Below are 9,646 nucleotides of genomic sequence, written 5' to 3'. Positions count from 1 at the left end.
AATGGCAATAAATCTGAGCGTGACATTGCCAAAAAGAGTCAACAACCACCTGTCCTCCCCCTATCGCCCACCCCACCCCGCCCACCGACCCTGGGACATCATTCTTCCCTTTCACAGATATTTCCGAAGATCACAGTCACGGCTCTGCAATCGTTGGTCTTACGCTCTCTCACATTACCCAGTTCAACTTGCGATTTCGTACTGAGCGTACGAAAACAGAGTGTAATACATTAGCGCATGATTATGCAATTGCCATGAAGTTCCGCATATTATGACGTCATCTGGTATTATCTGTGATGATGTAACAGGTTAGGGTCACCTGATTTAATTTTTTTTTATCGAGCAGGTACTCAGCATCAGTAACAAAATGCGTTGTGCGTTTTGTTGTATAGATAGAGGCTAAAAATAATAAGGCTGATGAAGATGAAGACGATACCATGTCCGTGCGTGGAAAGATTTTCGTGGATTGCAGATACATGTTAAGAATGTACATGTTCTCATATATCCATGTTGCATAAGGAGTGTAAAATTCCCAGACGTTACAGTACAGGATCAGTCTTTCGCACAGTAAACACTAACCATAAACAAGAGCCAACGAAGCTCTTAATCCAAGTACTATCTTCCTGGCGTATAGACACAAAGCTGCCAGTTGCCGCGTCTGTTGCGAAATTTGACTTCTGCTCTAGACCTGAACCTAGCGGTCTCAGGAACCGTCGTGCTCGTGAATACTGCCAGTCACTCCCGTAGCAACTCCAGCGCCGAAGCCGTACAATTGTGATGTCTCACTCTGTATCCACATAAATTTGGTTTAATGGCCGTGGAAAGTTAGTAGTACTGTAGGTCAGTATTGCATCTACATAGAGGAGGTCACTTCTAAGCAATCGGGAATGGTCTATGACTTGCGCTCTGTGCATGTCTTCAGTAGCGTCTAGTGCTATTTTCGTTGCCTTCAGTAGCGTCTTATGTTGTTTTCGTCTTCTTCAGTAGTGTCTAGTGTTACTTTCAGAATTCAGTGAACCTGAAAGATTATATCAAAGATTATACCATTCGACAAGCAATGAATTTTTCTCCTTTAAAGATTGAACTGGTTGCCTCTTGAACGTCTTCGTTAGTTCTTGGTTATGCATGATTCTGAAAATGAAATATCAAGTCATACTTACCTTCAGATTTAAGTATATGACATATAACCATCATAAATAGCTTTCTAAAAATTTAATTCCACCCAAACTTCGTTCCTACCCAGAAGTAACTTTTACGGAAATCAGAAACAAAGGTTGTCACTCCGATAGCTGACCGAGTTTCTCGACTTTCCAGTGAATACTTTAGGAAGACCAGTTATATCATCTGTTCTATAGTATTAGGAACAGACTGCATACTCAGGAATGACTTGAAAGTTTTCTCATATTTCTAACCATTAATACTCAGAAACATCCAAGGACAGAAGGATGAACGTTGGATTCTACTATTCCTGTCCCTTTGATGATTATGGCGTAATCTATATAGAGTTGAACTTTTTTTCTCCAAGATATCATTCATCAACATATGGTCTTCATACACTGAACATTCGCTTGGCTTCGTTTCACGTCTCAGCAAGCCATCACACATATGCAAAAATTAAAAAGAGAGAGAGAGAGAGAGAGAGAGAGAGAGAGAGAGAGAGAGAGAATTAATCTTGTTCAGCAAAGTTCCTAGAGAAGTATTCCTTTATAATTACATCCTTCAGCAAAGAAGAATATCCGATTATTTCTACAATGAGAAGATAAAAACTTCGGCTGTTGTTTAATATTTAACTATTCACAATTACTCAGAACTCTGTAACCAATCCGGGTTGATGTCCACGCAGAAACATTCTATATATATATATATATATATATATATATATATATATATATATATATATATATATATATATATATATATATATATATATATATATACATATATATATATACATATATATATACATATATATATATACATATATATATACATATATATATACATATATATATACATATATATATACATATATATATACATATATATATACATATATATATATATATATATATATATATATATATATATATATATATATATATATATATATATATATATATATACATATTGTAACGTGCATTACTATTTGCACATGAGGCTCTACTTATTTTAAACTTAAAAGAATAAAGCATGTACAGTACAGATGGTGAGTGAACTTCATGACCACCCAGAACCAAGGAACAGGGAGCGATCAAAACACCCCTGACTTCACTTCTTACGTGACCATGAAAGTGTTTTCTTTGCATCAAAATGACAGTAGGCTTGTCTTGCAGAATAGGTGTTTGATGCTGTGTGTCTACCTGTTTGCCCTCGGTGCCAATTCCTGAATTCCCAACATGGAAGAACACTTCAAGAATAATTCCTTAAGACTTGTATGCCTGCATGGCAAAATTCTGTACATTTACTTATCTTTAGAGGTTCAGCCACAGTGTGATTTTATTTCAAAGTATGATTAATTCTATAGTTAAGAAATTTCATCGTAGATCATAAAATCTTTTGATATTGGCACTGCTTGTTTTGTGAATAACGTAATATCAGTGCCAAGGAGCTAGTGAGGAGTTCCCTTTGCAATATCCTTCTGATCTTTACAATAAAACCTAATTAGTGAATTCTTGCATTTCTTTTGAAAACTATTCTAATGTACTGTTAACTTACTTCTTTTCATGAGTTTAGCCATGTAGTCAGGTGAGCTTAAATTGTGTTTAGGGCTAGATAGACCAACCCCAGGCTAGGTTTGTGAAAGTGGCGACCTTGCCAGGATTTTGCAATCTTGCATGATTGTTGCATGTGGCTCAACAGTGCAACTTCATCTCAAATCTCAGTAGAATAGCCAATCAGCTTTGCTGGCTAAGTCTGAGTGTTTAAGATCATAACGAACCTTGTATCCCCCTAGTAACTTACTTTGGCACTTGTGGATGGCAGTGTACACAGTGTAAGTACTTTCAACTGAATTCTATTGCAATCTAAATACTGTGTCGTAGATGTATGTAGCATATTCGAGTGTACCCGCATCGCTGTATGTTTAAAGTTCGCTCAGAGAATGAAAGAAAGCTTATTGCCAGATGTGCATGTATTTAGCTGTATTTATCCTTAGCGCATGCTGTAACAAGACTAAGTGTCTCTAGTGGCTAGGAATTAGCTAGGTAGTGAAGTGATAACAAGTGATAAATGTTAAAATCCTGGGAAAGTGCAAGAATTCCCTGCGAAAACTCATGATAGGCTTAATCGAGAAGAGGTATCTGGTAACCTCTGCTAAGCAGGCAGACAGCCTCGCGTGCTGTCTCGACTCAGTTAACCTATGCTCAGTAACCAATTTGTACTTTTTTATTTTATTTGTTCTATGACATCTTTATTTGTTCACGTTAACCACTGTTACACTGCATCTTACGCGTAGTAATAAATAATATTAATGTAAACATCTGTGAAGAAATTTTATATGTTAACGAAGAAAGTGCATGGTATTCTCATTCCTTTAAAGTCAACATGAAGGTCGTTTGGGAGGATGTATGGCTTGCCTCCCCTACATTCGATAGCTGGCCAGGTGCTCACCATTGAACTGTCATGCATTAACATAAATATTATTGTCACATGTAATGTAAAATCATTCTCAGTAGAAGAAATTGCATTATTACCATTTGTATCTCATCATCTGGTGTTATTGTATATACTCACTCAAGAGATATTATGTTTTATACTGTGCTCGAGTAAAGTATTATTCATTCATGTCACATAACTGTAACTTTGTGGAATTTATGTAGGGTACAGACTATACGCCTTACAACCATAACCTGCATTTCCAAATGCTATTCCGAATAAAACCATTTATTAGGACTCTACTAGAAACTTATAACTTAACCAAACTACATTACCTAAAAGCCTTCCCGAGTGCACCCGCATTCGCAATACTGTACCGTGTTTTCACGGCTTCCTCTTGACGTGGGACTGTCAGGAGTGAACTCACAAGCTGATCTGTTGGACTCACAAACCCAACAAACCCATTAATCTACATCTTGCACGTTTGCACCGCAAGAATACATTCTATAGAACCAACCATGTGTAGTAGCCTATGGTTAATCATTTGCGCCATCCACGCATAACATAACTACCAAAAAACCACAATACCAACTTGTACAGTAGCCGGTTTTGTCCACGTGCAAGTTCTTACTATTCTTTTGAATAACCTAAAATAAAATCCCTCTATACAAGACCCACGTTCTACGGAACACCCTTGTCCATGTGTGGGCACTCCACCCTGTTCCTTGTGAACCAACCAATGTCCTACGGGACCTCTAAAAAACCTGCTCCTTTTGGGCATAAAACCACACACCATTCGTGCCATAAACCCATTCCTTTGAACAAAACCTCTGCACTTGACAATGACCCTTACGGCGAGTAGCTAAAAAATTTCAAGCATAAAAATGCTGGCGTATCCCGCTTGACTTTCCCAACCTTTCATGTCTGCTAAATCGTGACTGAAAGCAAATGATCAAAACTTACTAAGAGTGACCCCCTCGCTGGCACTCCCCACAACTTGGTCTCTATTATCATCACCAGAGCCGCTACCAACATTTGGCTTAGTGCCACACGTTCTTGCGTACAAGTCTATGTCCTTCGACCAACCAGTGGGTTTTCTTTCTCTCATCTCTTTCCTATACCCTGTCTTGGCTATTCCTTAGTCTCTCAAACTGAGGATCAGTCTTGGAACTTCTCTCCTATCTTCTACCTTGGTGGCTCCGCAGACTCACAACCTGTGGGTCTACCTTGGCCCTCACTTCATATTACCAAGCCTGTTCTAAACTCTAACCATTGTACTTGAATCAGTGCCATTTGTTTGGTACTCACCATTCTAGCCACTCCTGTGCAGCTACTATACGGTATAGTATTCATTGGTGTACCTCTCAAACGGCGTCATACCTACCTGTGCCAAAGACTACCAGACCTTCCAAAGGCTCGGACAGGCCAGGGGTCTCTGGGGAGAGGAACTACTGCCTGGATAGATGAACAGGTAGCTAGAGCAAAGAAGGAAAGAGAAGAGAAGGAGGAAAAGCAGCATCAACAAGAGGCAAAGCAACACCAACACGAGCTCAACTTAGTTCGGGAGAAAACCGCTCTCGCTGAAGCGGAGAGGCAAGTGAGAGAAGAACAGCATAGCCATAAGTTGGCCCTTGAGCAGGCTCTCCATGCAAATGCCGTGGCACTTGCCCAACATAGGACCAAGAACCCTACTTCTGCTACCTTCCCGTCAACCCTGTCAAGCATGAGTACCCTTATCCAGAAATGGTCAGACAATGAACCTGACACATGGCCGGATCACATAGAGAAGGTCTTTAAGAATTTCACCACCAATGCAATGGAGATAGCCTTAGTTGCGCTTCGTGCTCTGACAGCCATGGAACAAGGAGATCTTGCCGTAGTCTGGAGAGCTGTCAACAATGCATACGAAATCACACTAGACTGGTGGAGACAACGCTGGCGCAGCTTACCCAAAGAAATGGGTAAATCCTGGATGGATTGGAATCATCATAAAGGGAGACACTACAAACGTTGGCTAGAAGCACATAATGTCACAACACTCGACGAGCTCTCGGAGCGAGTGCAACTGGAGGATTTCTTCCACTATGCTCCAAGAACACTTGCTACCTACATATATGAGAAATTCCCAACCACTGTCACAGACTGTTGCCATTTAGAGGATGATTGGGAAACTCATCATTACCAGCATAGCACAATGGGCAAAAAAATATTACCCACTTATCCCACATCCTCTCAAACCCATTCCAAAAATGGGTTGCAAGCTAAAAGTCTGGTCTGCATCTATTGCAAGAAGATTGGACACCTCTTGGAGCAATGCCACTTTAAGCCAGGTAATAGCCAGAAGGCTGCCAAAAAACCTTACTCTAAACCCGTAAATAACCGGGGCACTTCTGCTGCAGCAGAAGCTCAGCCTACTGTAAGTATGCTTAGACAGGTTAGGAACCGCGCCTTTTCTCACTAAGATTGATTTAGAGTATGGATATTGGCAAGTACCCCTAGAGGAGGAAGCACACAAGTTGACAGCATTCATGACTCCAGATGGCTTCTTCCAGTATGAATAATGCTGTTCGCACTGAAAAATGCTCCAAGCTGTTTTCAGTGGTTAATGAATCAAGTTCTTGCAGGCATTGAAAACTGTGCCGCCTACTTAGATGACACAGTTATATTTGCTAGTATGTGGGAGAAACATCTTAAGATCTTAGAGAAAGTTTTAGCTGCACTCCAAAAGGCACAGTTAGTTTGTAAAGTCCCCATTAAACAGGTTTTCTGTGAAGAACCTCCCGTTTTCTACAGTGCCTTTTCACCTGACCTTAGGTCAGGATAATCAGCCCTATTTTTTCTATGTAATTGTACATTCATTACCAATCCATATTTGCCCTTGTCTATTGTGTATGTTACAGAGTATCTTTGTATTTAATCTACTATTTTTATTGTCACATTATCTGTATGTACCTGTCTTATTTTTGTATAATTAATGATTGACCTCGGGTCACTTGTATGTCTTTGTACTGACGTCCACACACCGCTTTATAAGCGGGCTGCTTCCTCAATAAACTACCAGTACTCGTCTACCTGCTGTTTTCCTTAGCACCACTCACAAGTTGTTAACTTAAAAAGAGTCACTTCGGTGCAGCCCAAATCACATACTTATGACACGTCGTAGGAAACGGAAAACTCATGCCAAAAGATGCTAGCATATCAGCTATAAGGGACATGCCATATCCAACCACAAAGAAGGAGGCATAAAGATTTGTGGGTATGGTACAGCATTTCAGAAGAGTCATCTCAAATTTCTCAGAGGCAGCAGCCCCTGTAAATAATCTCTTCAAAGGCAACAGAACATTTAAGCGTAATCCAGAATGTGAAAAAAGCCTATGACAATCTTTAGGCGGTGCTAATCAGTAAGCCTGTCCTACACACTCCCGATTACGAGAGACCATTCTGTCTGGCCGTGGATGCTAATGATATTGGAATAGGAGCTGTAATGTCCCAAATCAAAGATGGCATTCGCCATCCCATAGCCTATTACTCCGAAAAACTAGGTCCAGCAGAAACTCGTTACAGTACAGTCGAGAAGGAGCTGCTGGGAATGGTTAGCTATGAAGCTACACCAAATTCAGAAATCAAAATAAACGCTTAATGAGATGGAGTCTCGACATGCAAGACTATAACCGGAAAATAAAGCATATCAAGGGAACAGATAATAAGTTAGCCGACGTGCTGTCCTGACACTAGCCCAGAACATCTCTCATAACCAAATCCTGTAATGGCTGGTCTTCATTTTTACGATGTTTGGCCCTAATCCAGAGCTCAAGAGCCAACCACTGCCTTTTTCTGCCTCTTTATTCCCTTGCAACATTGAACTTATAATTTTAGTAAAATATAACCCCATGACCCAAACTATTCCTCAGCCTTACTCTAACTATGCCTTAAATCTCTTTTGGCCATACTAGTGCCATGTATATATGAGCAGAACAGCACACCACACTAGCCAGATTATCTATTGGAAGGATTGTTAAAGTCGCAGTAGCTGAACGCTGTAATAATAAAATAAGTTTGCAGGTTAATACATCCATGAATTGGAATAAGAAAGTTCGTATTTTATGAATCAAAACTAGCTAGGGATAAAATTTAAAATGTCTAGTTAGGTTGTTGAATATAATTGCATATATAATGTTTGTAATATACACTTTCATCTTTAGGAATAGCTGCATTTTCATTCAAATTGATTTGTAATAAATACTCAGTACAGTATATTAATGCTAATGAATTAACGTAAACTTATACTGTAAGCAGAAATAATTATCTTAAATTTAAATCTCATTTTGGGGATAAAAGGCTGAGAGAGAGAGAGAGAGAGAGAGAGAGAGAGAGAGAGAGAGAGAGAGAGAGAGAGAGAGAGAGTTCATTTTAAAAAATCAGAGCTAGACTGACATTCACGCCCGAATATGATGTAAAATGTCTTCCAGTGAGGGGACTTGTAACATGCGATTGCTATTTGCAAGAGTACGTGAGGCTCCACTTATTTTAAAATGAACTTAGAAGAATAAAGCATGTACAGTACAGACGGTGAGTCAACTTTGCGACCACCCAGAACTGAGAAACAGGGAGCAATCAAAACACCCCTGACATTAACACTGGTGTCTTCATGAAAAGACTGCCCATCCTCTCTAAGCCTTAATCCCGCCTTTGTCAACCTTTAATTTCCCGAGGGTACTGTCATTCCTCTCCTTGTTCCAGCACTGCTCCTGTTGATGCCACCAAAAAGTGGGAGCCGGCAAGTTAATGGACAAATGCCACATGCAGGACAGAGACTTAAGGTGGGACCAGAGACTATATAATGACCTGACCAGGGTCATACAAGGAGTACATTACAAGCCAGCATCAGAGTAGAGTCCTTGTCGGGGCGGTCTCCGACTGCCTTCCCCCTTTCTGACCAAGTCAAAACTTTGTCGTGAACATAGTCCCACCAAAGTCCCTTGCCTTATTGCAAAATCTGGCCTACACATCAAGACAACACACCCTGATATTTCCACCCCTTGGAGTTCTGAGAAAATAAGTGAAGTGTTAATGTTTTCATTTCAAGTAACGTAAGCATTTCGTAGCATTTTCTATTGCATACTGCTCCCTCCCAGCCTTCAGCAGTCCCTACATGACCGTGAAAGTGTTTTCTTTGCATCAAAGTGACAGTAAGTTTGTCTTGCAGAATAGGCGTTTGATGCTGTGTGTCTGCCTGTTCGCCCATGGTGCCAATTCCTGAATTCCCGATGTGCAGGAACAATTCAAGAGTAATTCTTTAAGACTTATATGTCTGCATGGCAGAATGCTGTACATTTACTTATCTTCAGAGGTTTCCCCACAGTGTGATTTTATTTCAGAGTATAATTTTAATTCTATATAGTTAAGAAATTTCACCATAGATTGTAAATCCTTTTGATATTGGCACTGTTTGTTTTATGACTAATGTAATATCAGTGCCAAGGAGTTAGTGAGGAGCTCCCTTTGCAATATCCTTCTGATCTTTGTAATAAAACCTAATTAGTGAAGTCTTGCATTTCTTTTGAAAACTGTTTTCATATACTCTTAACTCGCTTCTTTTTATGAGTTTAGCCAAGTAGTCAGATGAGTTTAGATTGTGTTTGGGGCTATATAGACAACCCCAGACTAGGCTCATAAATATATATATACATATATATATATATATATATATATATATATATATATATATATATGTATACACATATATTATATTTATATATACATCACAAAGTATTACATTATATATATATATATATATATATATATATATATATATATATATATATATATATATATATATATATATATATATATTATATAATTCTAATAGCCACAATGCCCTCTTAACTTCTCGAATTCTTCATGAAGTTTTTTTTGGATATGCTTGTAACTACGAAGCCGTAACATCCCAAAGCCAAGAAATTGAAGAGACTTGTGATTGCCGGTTGCGGGACACGAACCCGCGTCACCATAACCACAACGAGGTCACGTTGCCGACCAGACCACGAAGAGG

At 39.3% G+C, this 9,646-nt stretch overlaps 1 long non-coding RNA gene across 1 annotated transcript; it reads left to right on the top strand.

Moving 5' to 3' along the window:
* Nucleotides 1–617: 617 nt before the first annotated feature.
* On the top strand, nucleotides 618–9,140 carry LOC136839714 (uncharacterized). Its single transcript, XR_010853433.1, has 2 exons — nucleotides 618–840; nucleotides 8,801–9,140. It is a non-coding gene; the product is annotated as an uncharacterized lncRNA (long non-coding RNA).
* Nucleotides 9,141–9,646: the final 506 nt, after the last annotated feature.

The sequence above is a fragment of the Macrobrachium rosenbergii genome, chromosome 6 (genome assembly GCF_040412425.1).
Source record: "Macrobrachium rosenbergii isolate ZJJX-2024 chromosome 6, ASM4041242v1, whole genome shotgun sequence".
NCBI lineage: Eukaryota > Metazoa > Arthropoda > Malacostraca > Decapoda > Palaemonidae > Macrobrachium > Macrobrachium rosenbergii.
This window is presented reverse-complemented; position numbering and strand designations above follow the sequence as displayed.